General features: G+C 37.3%; 1 long non-coding RNA gene across 3 annotated transcripts in view; it reads left to right on the top strand.

Annotated features, from left to right (window-relative positions):
- Positions 1 to 16,626, top strand: part of LOC113952736 — a 33,463-nt gene extending 16,837 nt beyond the window's left edge. For all 3 annotated transcript variants that reach the window (XR_003529640.1, XR_003529642.1, XR_003529641.1), the window contains 3 exons: positions 5,732 to 5,808; positions 8,082 to 8,147; positions 15,609 to 16,626. This is a non-coding gene — a long non-coding RNA (uncharacterized LOC113952736). The remainder of the gene's footprint in view (positions 1 to 5,731; positions 5,809 to 8,081; positions 8,148 to 15,608) is intronic.
- The last annotated feature ends 1,876 nt before the right edge of the window (positions 16,627 to 18,502 follow it).

The raw sequence follows: 18,502 nt of genomic DNA, 5'->3' as shown, positions 1-18,502 counted from the left end.
TGTGCTCTGGCCCCTCTGTCCACATGAAGTGTGTGCTGTGAGCTCCACAGAGCTGCTGGGTGTGCTCTGGCCCCTTGGGAGTCTCCGTGTGACTGCACTGCAGGTCCCTTTCAGTGCAGACCTGGGGACACAGTGAATTTGGGAGTCTGCCACTGCTGTAGAAAGGGATCCAACTGAACCCAACTGGCTCAGGAAGGCAATCCCATTTACTGGGGCTTGAGGATGGTAAAAAAATTAGTAAAAGAAGTGACATCTTAAAACTATCACAGCTGTTACTGAAGTGTTTGGGCACAGCTGGGGAGCCCAGGTAGGGGGATTTCTTGGCGCATTGGTTAAAGTCTTCCCTGCCTTGGTCTGTGCTGGAGCTCCCCTGGCAGTGCCTGTCCCAGAACAGAACCAGAGGAATGTTGGCTCTGTGATCACTGCAGGTCATGGCTCTGTGTGTTAAAATTTAACTTTTGTTAAGTTTCACTTGCTCAGCAGGGAACTGTAGGAGTTTCCCCCCCCCAGTTTTTATTCTGAGGAATTAGCATAAGAAAGTTATGAACCTAAACTGTAGATGTGGCTGGCATGGAAAGGTAGTGTGCAAAAGGGTGGCACTATTTGGTGGTACCAGTAATGGTTACAAAGCATTTCCAGTTACTCAGCCTTGTCACCTGCTATTAAGAGAGACATGACAGTTCTGTCTGGTTATGGTGGTTTAAAGAAATGATTCTGTTGAAAGGACTTTGCAAATCTGCTGAGTTGCAAATGTTCTGAACTGGCTTTGTCTCTGTAAGTTAGAGATTTTTCTTTACAGTATCAGCTTCACATGTGAACCACCTAATATGAGTGACTGGTAGCTGTATAAATGGACTATTTTCAAGGATTTAGCATTAATTCTGCTCTCTGTAATTCCTGTCACTCCTTGTAGTAGTTACTAAATAAGTACGAAGTGTAATGACTTTGTCATTTACAATTTCTGTAAGAATCCAGATGTTTGAAAAAAAATATTTTGTTAAGAGGTAACTTGCTGGGAACAACATTAAGTTGACCTTTCTCAGGCCTTAATCATCTTTAATAATTAAGATTTTCGGTGACTAATTTTTATGATTGCTCTGTTTAAAGATCGGGTTCCCAACTGCACTATGACTAAGCAGCCTGGGTGCAGAAAGAGTTCAGCATTCATACAAAACTGTGCTGGGGATTAAATCTTGAGCAGCAAAACTCCAATCATCTCCTGAGCACACACAAATGCACATATAAAGCTACAGGTGTAACTTGTAAAGGGGAATCAACAGGTAAAAATCACCTCTCACCTTGTGCTCTCTCCAGTGTCTGTTACATAACAGATAAAATTAATGCAAATAACTCTTAGAAACACTGAGTACACAATCTTTGTTTTACTTACAGTTTGCACAGAAGTGCATGTGTGTGTCAAGTGCCACAAAGGAGTGAATAAGGCCCCCAAAATTTCTACCTTTTAACTCCAGATGTTTTTTATTTTATGTTTTCATTTTTATTGACAGAAACATAATATTTAGAATTAAATAATCCACATGTAAACAATCATTTTATATTGATTGGGTTTATCTCCTGAGCTTATTGAACCTTTGCAAAGCTTATGCAATAGAAAAATATTCTCTGTAAGTCAACTACTATTTTTCTTACAGATGATTCACATCTGAGTGTGGCAAAGTGGCAGAGGCACCTCTGGGATTCCAGGAAGCTTCTCAGTGTTGTGGTTGTCTGCTAAAAACGCTCTCCAGTTGTGCTAAAAAGTTTCTCAGTTCCTCTCAGTCTCAGGAAAATACTATTTTTCTAGTAATTCAAAATACTTTGGATAACTGACTTTCTGATAAGCCAGGGCCATAATTAAACTCCAGTGAGTTTGCTGCATCCTTTGCATCCTGCAGCTTCCAATACCTGTTGAATCCACTCTCTTTTGTAAAACATCTTTTCAGTAAACAGTGTATTTCCTGAAAGGACCAGATGATTTATAAGTTAAAAATATGAAATTACTAATACATAGCATGTTATGTATATTTACAGTTTGTAATTTGTATCAGTTGATCTGTATGGGCAATCTATTAGAAAATTGTAGCTAATAAGACAGAAAAGAAAGGGTGGAGGGGTTTCTGTGCTTTTAATTTTGTATTTTCTTTCTAAACATTCCATTTAGTGAGTAATTATTCCACGCCCCCCCTACTCCACAACATAAATATTCTAACAGCTTGATATATACTCCAGTAAGAAGCTAAGCAGATTTTTTGGATGTTACTGGTTGTTTATGGTAGTGAAGAACACAGCTGTATTGCAAATATGCAGAAAATATAAAGCTGAATTTCTCAGTTTAGTGGAAAAAGAAATGCATAGACAATCCCATGCATTACTACCATAAAGCATGACTTATAAGTGAACAAAAACAGTGTAAATATTGAGTTCCGTTCTTTAAATTTTCCCTTGCAGAATGAGATGTTTTCTTTTTTTGCATGAGAGGGAATAAAAGCGCACGAATTTAAAAAAAAAAAAAAGAAAAAGAAGAAAAAAATACAGTTATTACATAGAGCAACTCCTGAGAGAGACCACAGTCTGAGCAGCTTGAGATTTTAGCCAGCTGAATTTCATTGAGAACTTGGAGAACGAGAGAAATGGCAGTTACAACATAATTTATCTTGATAACCAGAGAGAGACTCTCTTACCACATTCCCATAGTGCAAATATTTGTGTGACTGTGTTTTCTGGGTTCTTTCTTTGCCTAATCAAAATCTTTGACAGCTTTCCTGTGTGCCTTTCTAATGTGGATTTCTTCTGGGCTCTTCCTAGACAGGTATTGAAGAACATGAAAGAAAAGCACAAAGGTTTTATTTCTCCTGTTTTATTTCCAGGGCTCCTCCTTGCTTTTACCTGCTGGGTTAGAAATGAACACACTGTGAGATAATACAAATAAAGTCACAGCACATACAAAGGGTTTCAGAGAGCAGAGCTCCTAACAGAGGGGCATTATTTTGTACAAGTGATTTGGGAATATGGAAAAGGAATGAAAAGTCTTGTTTTAAACTTCTGAAGTTACTCAGGATTTTGTGGAGTGTTGAATTCAAATGTTTGATATTAAATTGTTCAAATCTAAAAGCTAGGTAAGGGGCTTTGCAAAGGCATGTCATTCTGTCAGTGATCAAATGTACAGAAGAATATATCTGATGTCAAAATGGATGAAAATTCATAATGGATATATCTGAGTTTCATAGGGCTTTCAAGAAGTGAGAAAAATCAAAAAACTGGGTGAGTACGTGTGGGTTTGAATTTAACTTAAAATATGAAAATAATTTCAAGATTAAAAAAGAATCTTTGAACAGCTGTGGTGTGTCAAGGGCTTGAGTGGATAAAGGGGAAATAAGCCAACAGCAACTGAATATTTGTAAGGATTTAAAATATTATATAAATAACAGTGCTGTGTCACAGAGCAGAGCAGGGATGTGAGGGGCAGGTTGGGACAGTGGTCTGTGGTGGGGTTCCAGTGGAGCTCTCCCCTGTCCAGCTCTCCCCTGGCCACGGGAGTTGTCCTGAGTCCCCTCCTGAGGCTCAGCCCCCCTGTAAGTGCTGCCTGGGGAAGGACACGGCTGGTGCTGTTCACAACTGCTGCTGGCACAGGCCCGGGGACACCTTGGAGCACAGTGTGTACACAGGAGCCATTTAAATGCAATTTATTCTCAAGAGACAAAACACTATTATAAATTCTCACTAGTAGAGAAAAAGTGCTGTGCTAGAGGCTTTTCCTCAAGCTTCTCAGGAAATACTTGGTGCTTATTTTAGCACTGAGAGGCCAACAATCATAAAACTGTGTTTTACCAAGAGGCAAGGCAGGGAAGGTAGTCAGTGTCACAAATTATCTTCTTATCAGATTCAGGTTTGCTGCCCCACAGAGTTTTTCCAAACTCCACATTTGCAAATTCCATTATAGCAATCAAAAATTCTGTTTTAGCAATCTGGAATTTGTCCCCTTCACTTGTGAAGCCAAATGAGAGGGAATTCTCTGTATATTTCCAGTTACCACAGAACTTTTTGTTTTACAGAAGTCTTTACAATTCTTTTAGAATTTTCTTTCTTTTGAATAATTTTTTTAGGAAATTAAATTAATTTGTCTTTCGGGGAGGGGGGGATCTTTCTTTAATTCCTGCTAATATAATTGTATCAAATATAATATACTTTCATAATAATAATGAAATGTTAGAATGGAGTAGAGAGATAGTGACAATAACAGATTGAAAAACTGTAATACTAAAATTGTATAAGAGACCTACTCATTGTTTACAGTCAGCTTGATGTTATCAGAGACTCTCAATACAGAAACTGTAGCAGGAAACCCAGAGCTAATTTTTACAGAACCTTCTTATACATCCCTTACAATACAGTTCCCAGATATTATGAAGAACCAAAAGGGAAAAAAAGAGAAAAGAAAAATGTGTTGCTGTTTGGTGGGGGGTTTTTGTTCCTTTTTTTTTTGTTTTGTTTTGTTTTGGGGTTTTTTGAGGGTGTTTTGTTTTTTTTGGTTTGGGTTTTTTTTTTCATGAAAGGGTGGAACTTTCCTTTTAAAAAGATGAAATGTATAATAATAATAACAAAATAGCAGACTTGTTGAGGCAAACACATTGAAGTCATTCAGAAAAATAACTGCATGACATCATGGGAGAAAGATAGAACCAAAAAAGGACAAGTTTTGTAGGCCAAATAGCTTCTATTCATCCCCAAAGAATTTGTCCTACACACACTAGAATGGGAAGAAAGAAAGAAAGAAATAAAACCTTCATCCTTGGAAGCTCACAAAACACAAATATGTTGTCCCAGATAGAAAAGGTCAAGAAAGTAAAAAAATAAAATGAAGCCATGACTCTAATCAGGAGTGCTCACTGAGAAATACTGACTTGTGCTTAAAAAAGCAGAGCTGAAAGTTCCTCCCAGTAATCCAAAGAACTCCTGGAGCCATTGTGAATCACTGTATGCTCTTGTTATCTTACATTTTCAGCACACTAGTATTTGCATATAAAAGGATGATTTTTGACACATTTTTCTATCTTGATTGCTCAGAGCTGCAGGAAGAGTTTTCCACCCTTATGAATCCATCGAGGTGATTCCCAGGCACTTGCTTGGCACTAGGAAATTTCAGAGGCACGAGCTGCTCCCCAGGCTGATGTGTGCCCTATAGCTTATCCTGCTCTTAGGCAGACAGTGGTGTTGTCTGAACTGACCCACCTAGTTCAGGAGGAAATGAAGCATTTGGGTTCAGAAGGCTTCCAGGACCAAAGCACTACATAATCTCAGGTCTTATGCCCCTTGACATATCCAGGCTACTTTGAAATAAATGCTTTGCTGAATACAATGAGGAAATCTTGCTCTTCTCCCACAGCCCTCTTTATCTGCCCTGTTTCTTTACCTGTCCTATTATTATTTTGTGGCTTTCTGTATTTCAAGGGCATCTCTCTCTGGACAGAGATCTGCTACCTGCCCCTCTGTTGCCTCTACAGTGTCTAGCGATGGCCAGTTGTCATTCCTCCTGTTGACAGCAATTTTCACATCATGTAGTTCAATCCCCTATCTTTATTAGAAATCTTACTTGTCCTTGAACGTGTGCAATATTCATAAAAATGAATTTATTATCAAATTAACATATTAAAGTCCTTGAAACTGGTATTTTTGAAGATGTTGTTAAACTTATGCGCTATGTTAGTCACAGCATTCTCCTTTTATCAAACAGAATGAAGGAGCTGCTCTTGTTGAGAAGAAGAGAGAACAGCAAAGAAAAAGGTGTCAGAAGTTTACAAAAGCAGGAAGGTAATATCAATATGGAACTGGCTGTGTTATCTGAAGGGTGAAAAGGAACTGGTTTAAATGAATACACTGGACAGCATTAGGGTAGTTTGGTACCTTTTAGTGCACATATATAAATAATTAGATTTATTTTCCTGAATCAATTCAGCAGTACCTTCAGAAGGTTATTGCAGGTTAAAACAGCATTATTGTCACACAGGAATGTAATTTCCAGAATAACACCTAAGGCTTCACAGGTATACTGGTGATTAAGAGCAGATTTGCTGACTTCCTGGCATATAGACTTTGATAAGTTTTATTGATAAAATAATGACAAAGAGTATTTGAGACACTTTAACTTTGTGATTTAAAACCAAACCACAGTAGTCCTAAAGCTCTAAAACCCTAGAAAGGAAGTGCCATTTTTAAAGAAATTCACTTAGGTTATGAAATTTGCTCTTTGAGACCATGCAGAGTTTTAAGGCAGCAGACCAAATGAGTCTGAAAATGGGCCATAATGATGAGCAGTGCCATTTGAATGTTTTACAGTCCCAATAGGAGGAGTAAGGTGAGATTTCTAAACTTCTGGGCACAAGCTTTGCACTGTGGAAACATGGTATTATTGTTACCAATACTTTTGGCTCCTTTAATTTATATGCGTGTGTGCATTTAAAATCACTGTTGTATTGTGGTGTGTATATATATATATAGATATATATATATATATCATAGGCACTTCGTGTGTGTCCTCCTAAGGAAAAGTTTTAATGTCAAGGGACATTTTTTACTTGTGAAGAATGTGAGTCGAACCTTTCCACCAATTCTTTTGGTAAGACAAGGTGCATCCTTCATGTGACTGTTGGAGGGAGGTGAAGTGAGATTACCTTACATGCAGGTGAAAGCTACATTTAGCTGGAAACTTGAAGAGTAAATGTTAGTTTAAAATAAGCTTTTTTTTGCTACCATTAGGCTTACAAAAAGTTCCTGTAGTAGCAATGTTGTTGCCATGATAGTCTTCAGTGCTGCATATGTGCTACACAATACAAATTGGCCTACTGCCTGTAGGCTTACATTTGGTATGCAGCTGTCTGTAGTTCTGAAGGATTAGTTTGAGGGAATTTCCAATTACAAAAAAAAAACAACCACATTAATTTCAGAGCTATGAGTTGTGTGTATTCAAATACCCATCTCTGACGGACCAGTTCCCTGGTAATTTCTGTGACCAGAGCCTGTTCTTCTGATCCTTGCTCAAGAGAGTTTTTATCTCTTCTCTAACAATGTTCTCACCCCACCTTTTAAAAAAATTGGCTATTTAGTCTCAGTTAGTTACTCAAGAGGCCCTCAAGAGTCAGTCCCCACCCAGAAAATGGGCACCTTTTTTTTCCCCTCAAGTAGTCACTTCCAGGAGGCAGCTTTTTTGCCTTCCATCTCTTTCCCCAGATTGTACAGACAGTGCAGATTCAGAGAAACAGTATTTTTTGCATATCTACAGAAAATTAACCCCCTGAATCATGATAGAAATGCTGCTTCTTGTTGTTTTCTTATGCTGGTAGAAAGCACTGAGAAAGTCTTCCAATGAGTATTTTCTGAAGGCAGAGTCCTCATTAGAAAGCCCACATGAAATAGGCTTATGTGGTAGCAACTAAAAAAGGAAAGACTTTTTCTTTTGCACTGTCCAGAATGAATTCCACATCCTTGTTTCTGTAATTCACTCTAAAAATGTAATTGAATGACCCTGCAGATTGACTTAGTAAATTGTCATCTAAATGCATTGAGCAAAGAAGTGTTTACTGTAACAGTCCAGAAATCTTTATAAATGTAATAGTTAATCCCTTACAATTCAGGTCCAAAAATTACTTTCTCATAATTGAACCATATTTATCTTTCTACACAAATGAAATGCATTTGTCATATTTAGCAGGAGATCTAGGGAGAAAAACACAGCTTTCTGTCTCAATCTTCAGTAAGAAAAAAGGCAATTGTAGTGAGGCATTAAAAAAAAAGAGTCATGACAATTTGTTTTTCATTTAGACACAAAGAAACCCCACACCACAAAGGTGTTCAAGGTCTGTATTAAGGAATAACTTTCAAAAACATATGTTTTGGATTCTTTCAGTTACCATCACTTTAGAGAGTGATTACCAAAATGAGAAAATGATACACGGAGAATAAATAGAAGAACATTCAGTGTTTCATTTTTTGGCATTATTAGTACATTTTAGATGGCATGTACTTGTAAAAATCAGAGCAGGCCGTTGGAATTTGGATTAAATTATATGTTTTATTTCTTCCAACAGAGAGAAATTAAAACAAATCCTGTGTAAGCTGGTTTGAGTTCAGCATTTCGCAACCGATGTGGTTAAGTAAGTACTGAACTAACCTATACACTATGTGTCAAATCTTTTCTTATAAACTCATGCTTCTGAGTATATAAAAAGCACTTCTTACTGTTATGTTCCAAATGGCCTATGTGGTAATACATAAAATAAACATCCATAGAGAAAAACCACTTTTAGTTTCAATGGCTTGTAGATTGAAGTTAAAAAAGAAATCCAAAACTCCCTACAACAAGCAATTAATTTTAAGCCATGAGACTAATAAAACAATGGCAAGTATGCAACCTGCCTCACAGAAAGATGATTTAATGTCTCTACTGCTCTAAAAAATACAGTTTCACCTGTTGCAAAGCTTGTCTGAAATCCATGTATTTTTGAATTGTCAAAATATGCCTTGGTATAAAAAGCTCAAGGTTTTATTTCTTTTTTTTTTTAAAGTCATGTGCAGCAATAAAGGATTTGCTTCTATCCACTGGAATATAAAAAACAGTTTTCGTAACTCATGTGACAATGTTATTGTAATGGATTTTAGGCAAGAACTGATTGTGTTTTCTTTTTTTAAATGTTTTGAGGATGAGCTGTAGGAACAGCAAATTTTTAATTATAATTCCATTAATAACACATTTTTTAATAACATGGAAGATTTTAAAATGGTTATTAATAGGATAATAAGAACTTGAATGTTGTGGAGGATGGTCAAAAAGGAAGGAGACAGTGGAACACAAAACTGCTACAGAAATTAATCTGATGGAGCTGTAAAGGGTAGTCATGTGTGTTAAAGACAATATAAGGTCAAGAAGAAAAATGGAGAAACAAATCCATTTTAAAAGCACTTAATCAAATTAAATGTCTTTTACTGTTACAAACTGCAAAGGACAGGTGAACTTTCCTGTGACTTAACTGCAAATATTACTTTTATTCAGGGATCCAACTCACTTCTCTTTCACTAAGCGTAAAAATAAAAAATTGTAGAATAAACTAAGAAAAATAATTTGCAGTCATCCAGAAGATAAGCAGGAGGTGAGTAACAGGATGGATTTGTGAACAGCAAACCATGGTAAGCAAGTCTGATTTCCCTCTACAACAGAGGAGCGGCTCTTCTGAATGAGGGGTAGGCAGCCGTATATTTTAATTTTAATAAGGCTTTTGAAAAATGTCTCAACATTCTTATAAACTATCTAGGGAAATGCAATCTAGGTCATACATTAAGGGCTGTATGCCAGATTGAATTTCCCCCTCCAAATTATGTGATTAAGAACATTGTGCAAGTTGTGAGATGTCACATCTCACACGAGATGCTTCTTACTGATACCACGTCGCCCCTGAGAAAGGCGGTGGCTCCTCATGCACATCCCGGTGTGCTGGGATTCCTTTTGTCAGGGAGAGCACGGGGAAAGAGGCAGAAATGTAGGATGAGAGTGCTGAAACAAGCTCAAAGAGGCTGAGCTGTTCCTCCCAGCCAGCTTTATTAGCTCTCCTGATGACAACTGCAAGGGCTACTGAAAACACAATATTTATGGAATGAGGTCTCCTTTGAACAGGTACAGTACAACACTGCACCTGCCTTCTGGCCTTCCTTGCAGGAAATTTATGCATAGTCTTTTGCTGTAGGTTTAGTGGTGGTTGAAAAGTACTCAAAAATTATGGTCAACTTGGTGGGACTTTACAAAGGGGTCTTGTACATATATTTTTTTCTGTTTTGGTGTCTTGAATGCTAGAATTGAATGTTAGAACGTAATTACTAAAGAATCACGAGACAGAGAGGAGCTCCCAGTTTGCACAAAAAAAGTGGTTGATTAGGTCATGAGACACAGCTCTATGGAAACCTTTTTCCACTTGGTCCATAGCAAGTGGAAATGCTCAGCAGTGAAAATGTAAAGAGCTGCATATGGAGTCACTGCTGACAGCTTGAGAAACAACAGGTGATAATGAATCAGCACCAACAGCTAACTGCTCATTCTCTGCTCAACTGTCAGAACAGCAAAGCTTGGCTTAGAAGTACAAGAATTAATTAGTTGATATCAGGAACAGAAGCAACGATGGTTAATGTGCCACCTGGGTGTATTCATGTCCACTGAAGGCAGGGGATGGTGCTGATATCATCACCAATAGAGAGCAGGACAGAACCAAGCAGCAAATTAGGAGTGACCTGGCTTTGCTTCTGAGTTTGTTTTGGAGGTAGATCAGGAGCAGAGTTCTCTGTCTGCTGAACAACTCTGATCTGTTACTCATCAACTAAACAAGCCAAAACAGAATTAAAACAACGCAACTCACCACCTCCAAATGGAGTGTGGGTGTCAGCTCTGCTCAGCTATTCGCTGCAGAGTGAACCTGTCAGCCTGCACGTCCTGACAGTCCTATCGCTGCACGGGGGAAGAGGATCAAAGGGAAACGGACTGAGAACAACACACATGAAGTCTTCTGGAGTCCTCAACTCTGAGCATTTCTTGCATGTGAGAACAAGAAAATCAATCTTTATGTAAAGTTGAAAAATACTTCCATTGCACTAAGGAGGAAGTGTTCTTCTGTTAACAACCCTTCATTCAGTGATTCACAGACCGCGTCTCGTCCCACATACTTTAGGTGCTGGTTTGTACATTTTGAGTGCAGTCATCTTAAGGTCCTGTGTCATCATCAGAAAGTTACTTTCAGAGTGAGTTACTTTTCAGGACTCAGCCTTCCTAAAGTCTGAGTTGCCTCTGGAAGTAACTCTCTTTGTGGCTTGGAATCACTCCACAGCTGGAGCTGATGTGATCTCAGTGAGAGGTGCTCTTGACAGGTATAGGATACCTCTGGCACAAAAGGCTTCTCAGCTTATCTCCACACAAATGCAACAGCTGTATTTCCCCTCAAGTCCCTCCTGTCCCAGAGCTACAGCAATGAACAGGTGTGAAGGGATTGTGACAAAAGTGGGTCACGAGTGGAATGTTCTCAGCTCTGGCTATGCTGTGCCAGTAGATAAACTTCTGACCAGCACAAGAATGAAAAACTGTGTTTGGCCAGATCTACAGCAGACAGACCCTTAGTCCATGGGATCAGTTTTGGGTATGATTGGAAGTGTGGAACTTAACAGAGTACATTTTGCTTCACTGACATGAACAGAGTCAGTGAATGACTAACATGAGCATTGGTCATGAACAGCAAACAGACTGGCCCAGACATGCTGGCTGGTCATCTTTGGGGACTATCTGTAACGCTGTTTTTAAACTTTTTTTGGTTTTTTTACATTTTGACTACCAAGTATACACATGCTATCCTCAATCAGCTTTCTGAGGTCTTCCTTCCTAATCATCATTTTCCAGTAACTGTTGAGATAATTAACAACAATGAACAGTAAAACTGAAAATAGTGGAGCTTGATAATCATTAATATATTACTCTGAATTCTGTTTATTTTTTCCCCTGGATTCTTTGTAGAATTAGTTGAAGTGGTGGCATACAAGAGATAATTTTAGTAAATTACAGCAAAGCAATTAGAGAATGAGTTTAATTTACAAGCAGACATTTTTTACTGCTATTTTCTGGGCTGCTTCATATCGAATGAAATGCTTGGTTTCTTAATTATAGGTAATAAGAAAAAGATTGGAGAAACTAATGACCAAACCAAAACATGTTTCATGTTTGATCATTTAGATACAGAGACAAATTAAATTCCCTCTCATATTACAAAAATTACATTAAAACTCCTCTTACTTACAGTAGCTCTTAGTTCCATAAACGTTGTATCTTTAAAAAGAAAGTTCAGTAAAGTGGCTTGAAGTTACATGAGGTGTCGTTTAAACAGCAGAGCTCACACTGAGTGTGGGAAAGTGTCCAGGGATGTGAAGGACCTTTCAAGGAAGTTGGACTGCATTGATTTTTTGAGCTCTGAATCTAAGGACGAGCTGAATGCAGTTCAGAGAAGCAGTGAGACTTTACAGGGATGTTTTTGCTTGGAATGGTTCTGTACAAGTGTGCTTAGGATCATAGAGAAAGAGTAAAGGAGCTATGGAGTTAAGGGGAAACTCAGGTGTCCTCCATTGGGATTCCAAATTTCCTCTGCTGAATATTTGGAACTGTCTTGGAAGCAAGGGCTTTCTCACGTGTTTAGTAGGTGATCCAGACATTTCTTGATGCAATAAAGCTGTGATCCTGTGCTATCTGCTCCAGGTGGACCTGTTTCAGCAGGAGGCCTGGGCTACATGATCTCCAGAGGTCCTTTCCAAGCCCAGTTGTTATGAGATTCTGTGTGACTGGTGTCTGAGAGGGCCTGTCCTGCCCAGCACAGCCAGCCACAGAGCAAGGGATGATTCAGCCAAGAAAAGCCAACATTTCTTTAACACATCAGATGTAAAAGGAGGAATGGAGAAAAGCTGTGCAAAGTAAAATAAACTGTTAGCAGAAGACCCCAGAGGACTACAGTGGAGGTAAAGAGAATATAGTCAGCCTTCAGGAAATCTTGGTTAAACAACATTGGGCTGAACAAGACAATCTGTGGCAGCAGTGTACTGGTGTGATCTGGTTTATTGACAGACTTATCTACAAACATATTGCCTAGCATGAGTAATTGTAATGACTTAAATATTAAAAATCCTAGCTAGAAATTACTACAAGACACTACAATTAATAACTCCCTTTTTAAAAATGTTGGTAAAAGAACAGGAGGCAGTGAGACTGCTGTTTTTACAGGACATTAAAGGATGGCTATTAAAACTTTTTGCCCTTCACATTAGTATTTTGAATTATGCAAATTATAGTTCTGTGCTTCCCTTCAAAGGTCTGTATGCAATAAGATTTCTCCTTCCAAATGTTAATTTTTTTTTCCTTAAAGAATGTGTGTACATGATTAAACCAAGCTCGCCCTTCTACCTAGTTTTTAGAGAAGCAGCATCTTTCTATTGGTGTATTATAGGAATGAAGCTCCCTCCCCCTTCACAGGAGATGGCACAATTCAGAAGTTGTTTCAGAACATACTCAGTTTAATTACAGGATCAGTGAACACAGCAACGTTTTCTTGGCAACAGGTAGAAAAGCTGGCAGTTACTCAGTTTCTCTGGAGCTGTTTCTTGGCATTACGTCGCTGCATTAGAAACTTGGATTTCATTTCTTACTTTGTTTTTCTGTTCCCCTGCTTCATTTCCTCTTTATCAGTTTTTTTTCTAGTGGTACATAAAAATAACATGCTGCATTCTTTGTTCTGAAGAAAGAATAAACTCAGTTGCTTTTTGAATTCATAAACAGTGGTGGGATGTGGCAAGAATCCTGTGCATATACATATGCATTATCTCATAATAAATAAGGGAGCTAAATGAAGACCATGCACAACTTGGAGAAGTGTAGAATGTTAAACTGATATAATTATCATTGCTGAACTAATATATTAAAATGTATTAAATGCATAAGAAAAAAAAATCAGTTGGGTTTCTCATGTAAAACTACTGGTACATGAGGCAAGAGAAAACCCTCAGGGCAGAAAGAGAGAGAACAGCCAACAGTACTTGTGACTTATGTTGGTGTTAAATCCCTGCAGCCTTCCTGCCTTATTGAGTGCCTCAGGAAGTTCATGTCTATTGATCACTGCATACACTAAGTTGAATTTAATACTTGGAAGTAGATATAATATATTAATAGCAGTATTTTCAGAGAAAATATATTGTTCTCCTTCCCTTGTCCCTTTGAGAGATGAAACAAAACAAATAACAGAAGTAACTGAGGAGTTACTCCTGACTGAGGAGAACGATGATGTAAATCCTGTGTATCTTCACTTGACAGAAGAGCATGACTTTCCAAATTTTGCAATTCAGATTGCTAGGTTTTTAATACTTTAATGTAGTCATACATAGAGAATATGAAGAATTAATTAACAATCTGCACTGGATCCCTGATGGAGCTCTCTGGGTAAAAATGTACTTAATAATATCTGATAGAACTTCTAGGAAATTAGTTGTGTATCTGTCTAGCACTCAAAATCATCTCACTTTTGCTATATTCTTACCTTTATTTTTATCATCGTTCCTTTTAAAGCCATCTGAAAAGAGTTTTAATAATAATTTGCTTTTCATAAATAAAAAGTTGTATTTTTGCTCAGATACATCATTATTTTTGTGTTTGTACACCATATGGAAGACACAAACAGACAGATTCTTCTTAGGAGCATGCCATGCCTGTACTCTGGCCTTAAAATTTTAGTTCATTTTTGTAACTCTGTGCAAACTCAGTTCATCCAAAAGAAAAAACAACATTGGAAATAGTTTCTTTTCTGTCATCTTTTCCTCTTATTTATGCCATTGTATGACAGTAACTGAACGTGGCTCCCACTAATTCACATCATGCACATCATCACTTCTGGTCACAGTTTCTCATTCTACAGTTTCTAGTGTAGAGTTGGAAGGAGTACCCAGATAAGGTAACTTTTTTGAAGTTTTTTTGTCTTAGGAAGTAAATTTGCCACATTGCTGAAGTAAAACATTTAATTTCTATTTTGAGGTCTGCAAATCAGAATGTAGGGCAATGCTTTACTTGGTTAAGATGTTATGCTGTATTTTGTTGAATTCAGAGCTTTAGAGCTGGGGTTTTTTCTTACATGAATTGTGAAACAGGCTGAAAAGCACATTTGTACCATAAAAACAAAACAAAATATTTTCAGAGGCAATGAGGAACAGAACAAAAAGAGTTAACAATCAAACAATACAGCTTCTGGAGAACTTTATACTTCTCCTCTAAACATTCATCACAGCAGTAGCCTAAAATTTTAGTTTAAATTTTTGCATGACTTTTCAGCAAGTCTGGAAAGGATACATTAAGGTTTTTTCCAAAAGTGTTGCTTATCTATGTCTAGCTCTCACTTAAGTGGCTTGAGCTTATCTCTAACAAATAATGGGTTTTTAAGACTGGGATGGCATCGCTCTCTACCCATACATGCTAGATTTTATACACAATTTCTGTATACTGTACTGTCAGAAAAACAATAGAACTAGAGAATGTTTCTGTGTCTGCAGAGACACCTTCACTCCAGAGAAAGATTCTCTTTATCTGATAAAGTACATAGGAAATATTAAATTCAATGCTCAGCACCCTGTGTCTTCAAATAGCTTATTGAATCAGGTTGGTATTACTTAGAGTCGTTTCCTGAACTTGGGTGCTAAATTATCCAAGTCCTTGGAAGCAAGACCCATGTTCAGCTACTCACTTGCTCAAGTGTGTCACTAAATCATGCCTCAAAAAAGGGCTGTACTGAACCTTTATGATATTTTGTGTATTTTTAAAATTTGTAAATATCTAAATACAGTACCTGAATTTGATTTTGAAGGATTTATTATGCCACTGGTTTTAGTTGTCTTTGAGAACTCATTCTTTGGAGTGCTCAAAGAGGGATTTCCTATTTAATGCCACTTTTAGTAGTATTCTTCTCAAATTTGTCAGCTTTGGAAATAATATGAAAGCCGTGTCTTAGATTTGCTCTTTTCATCTTGTTTCTTCTTTCCCTCTTGACTGCATTCTTATATTACAGTTTATATGATGATGAATGTGAGAGTAACGCCTGGTGATTTTGACTCACTTTGGATGAGAAGTATGAAAGTAACCACCAGTGGGTTTGACTCACTTTTGATTTCCTTTCAGGGCTTTTTGCTTTTATTTTCAGGCTTAATCACTATTATTGTAAAAATATTTGTTGTCTCCACAGAAGTTCCCCGATGATTTTGACTATGCCTTGGGTGTGTCATGTAATGGACCCACACATACACATGGTTAATTAACTGCCAGTTAAGTACAGAACTTGTTTTTTCCAAATATAAGATATACTTTTATCCTGTCGTGCTGTGCCACTCTTAAAATACTCTTTGAGGAATTTACTCAATCTTTATTTAGATGTGTTAATCCTGGTAAAAATGCAAAAATATTTTGGGTAGCTAAACTTAATGAGGTAATAATTACTCATTCTTGTTTAACTTCTGCTAGATTTGGTATCTAAATTTGGGGCACGAATATAAAATCTTTCCTGTGCCCACATATCCAGTTTTAAAGCACTTAGAAGAATCCAGACTTATTCCAGCAATTTTCTGTACTATAAATCCAGAATGAATATTCTGTTTCCACTTTCAAGTGTTAAAAAATAATTTCTTTTTTTTTCTTTCTAAGGTCTTTATCTTATTTATTTCTAACAGAATACTCATTTAATCACATGGCATTTGTGATGACTTCTTAGTAGTGTGTACTGTTGCAGAGGTTCTAAGTTTGCAGAGTAGAGGCTTACTCTTAGTCTGATTCTCTTACAATTTTCTCATATTAAATATGAGAAAAAAGCTCTTTCTGAACTGAAATCATGGGCATTATTTATAGCTTAATTTAGATCCGTGTAATGTAGAAAGCAAGCAAATTTGTTTCCAGTTTTTCACATTGATAATTTTCAGTCTGTTTTATATTTTTCATAATCTTTTTAATGTGTTGTTTTCTATTAGCTGAGTTGTATTATTGCCATTCCCGACATCAAACCACATGAGAGCGAGAAATAGAGGACGGAAAGGAAAAGGAAGAATAAACAACTTATAGTCTTAATAATTCTTAATCAGCTACTGCTTTTGATACTTTAAACATGGTGATAATTAATGTGGAAAGCTCTGGAAGCCTTGGTAAGCTCGCTTGATCATCTGAAGAATGCCGGGACTTATTAGGGAAAGTTCATGATTCATGCTCAAGGATTAAGCCAAGAGAATCTTGTGACCTAAGCAGCCTGGCTCTCCAGTGGTAAAAATGGGATTTTCTTATCTTACACAAAATAATAATTGAGACAGAGAACAGGGATGGAAGCAGACAGTATACATTGATTTAAGAGTGAGCAATACTTGGTGTGGAGAGGAATTACCATTTTGGCAAATTGTTGGTATCATGATGGAAATATAAAGTTAAACTATAGTACATGAAGTGTTCCATAGGGATGAATCAGAGCATTCCTGAGACACAGTAAAGATGAGAATTGTAACATGAAATGGGAGGGTCTTTTATGTTCAATGGCTGAGTTATCCTTAAAAAATTTTTAGTCATTTGCCTGATATTGGGAAATTGCTCTTCCCAGTCGCTTAAACCCAAACACACGAACATGTATCACAGCACAGTGACACAGTCAGCACTCAAAGCTACTGGGTGCAAGATTTGGGTGATGACATGAAATTTAAACTTATTTCTAATAGTAAACATTGACTTGACAGAGTCAGTCAGCTTCAATTTCCACTACTGAGTTAACAATTTGACTTTTGATTTGTATGTTTGGAATTCTGAAAAAAAGACCTTTGAAATATGAGCAATGAAGGATGTAGTGGGTAAGGGAGCATTGCAAACCAGCTCCATGAGACAGCCACATAAACACATGCTAATCCCTTTGCTGAGCTCATTGACATAAACCATCTTGGTCATATTTAGATGCCTTACCACCTCTGTCCTTCTCTCTTCCTTTTTTTTAGTCCTCTATCATACTGGAAGGGAAAAGGAAAATGCAAAAGCCAGCCATCATTGCTGTTTAATTGGAATCTGATTCTCAAGTATGAGAGAAGTAAAACACTGCTGGTTTGGTGTAACTCCCATCTTTTCATATTGTTTTCATTCCCTTTTAAGAATGGATTAATATCAGCAGGCAAAAATGTAATCATTGTATACAGCTGATGATCCTGTTGACTTCTTTAAAAGTCATGCCATCATCTTCCTCATCCTCCACAGTGCAGAAATCCCTGGCAGGCACTGAGGGAAGTTTCAGTGGTGGCCTTTGTGGGAACTGCATAGGTGGGGTCAGAGCAAACTCCCTCCTGTGCAATCTTTGTATGGCACAAATCAGTCACGAGGAATGATGGTGTAAGGGCCACACTCATTCTATTAACATCAGGGGTTTGGATTGAGTTCTCTGGAGGAAATCAGACTTTTTGCAAAGAGATCATTTGTAGGAAAAATTTCCCACCATTACACTCCTATGCTCAGTTGCAGCACCTCCAATTCATGTTTATTCAGACCTTCCTTTGCCATCCTTGAGTTACAGTTGAAATAAAACAGATTATACAGTGGGAAAGTATAATCCATAGCAGTACATACAGTAAATTCCATTAGTACTATAAATTATATCTTTGCTATTATTAGCTAAAGATGCCTCATTTATTAGCATTTATTTGTGTAATCAGTGTATGTAAGACATGGTACCTGCCCCAGAGAAAAATGGGCCCCAGAACGTTTGTGAGGATTATACAGTCCTTCAAAAATCTATGGTTTGTATTGGAAAAATATTCTATGTTTTCTACTCATATCAGAGTTATACTCAGTGTGAATACTTAAAACTCATATACATAATCCTGACATTTGTATGGACATGAATTATCTCCGCTTTCAACACAGCTTTGAATAACAGAATAGAATATTTTACCC

This window comes from Corapipo altera, unplaced genomic scaffold, assembly GCF_003945725.1.
Source record: "Corapipo altera isolate COAL_440 unplaced genomic scaffold, ASM394572v1 98, whole genome shotgun sequence".
Taxonomy (NCBI): domain Eukaryota; kingdom Metazoa; phylum Chordata; class Aves; order Passeriformes; family Pipridae; genus Corapipo; species Corapipo altera.
Note: the sequence above shows the minus strand (reverse complement) of the source record. Positions and strands in the feature narration are given on the sequence as shown.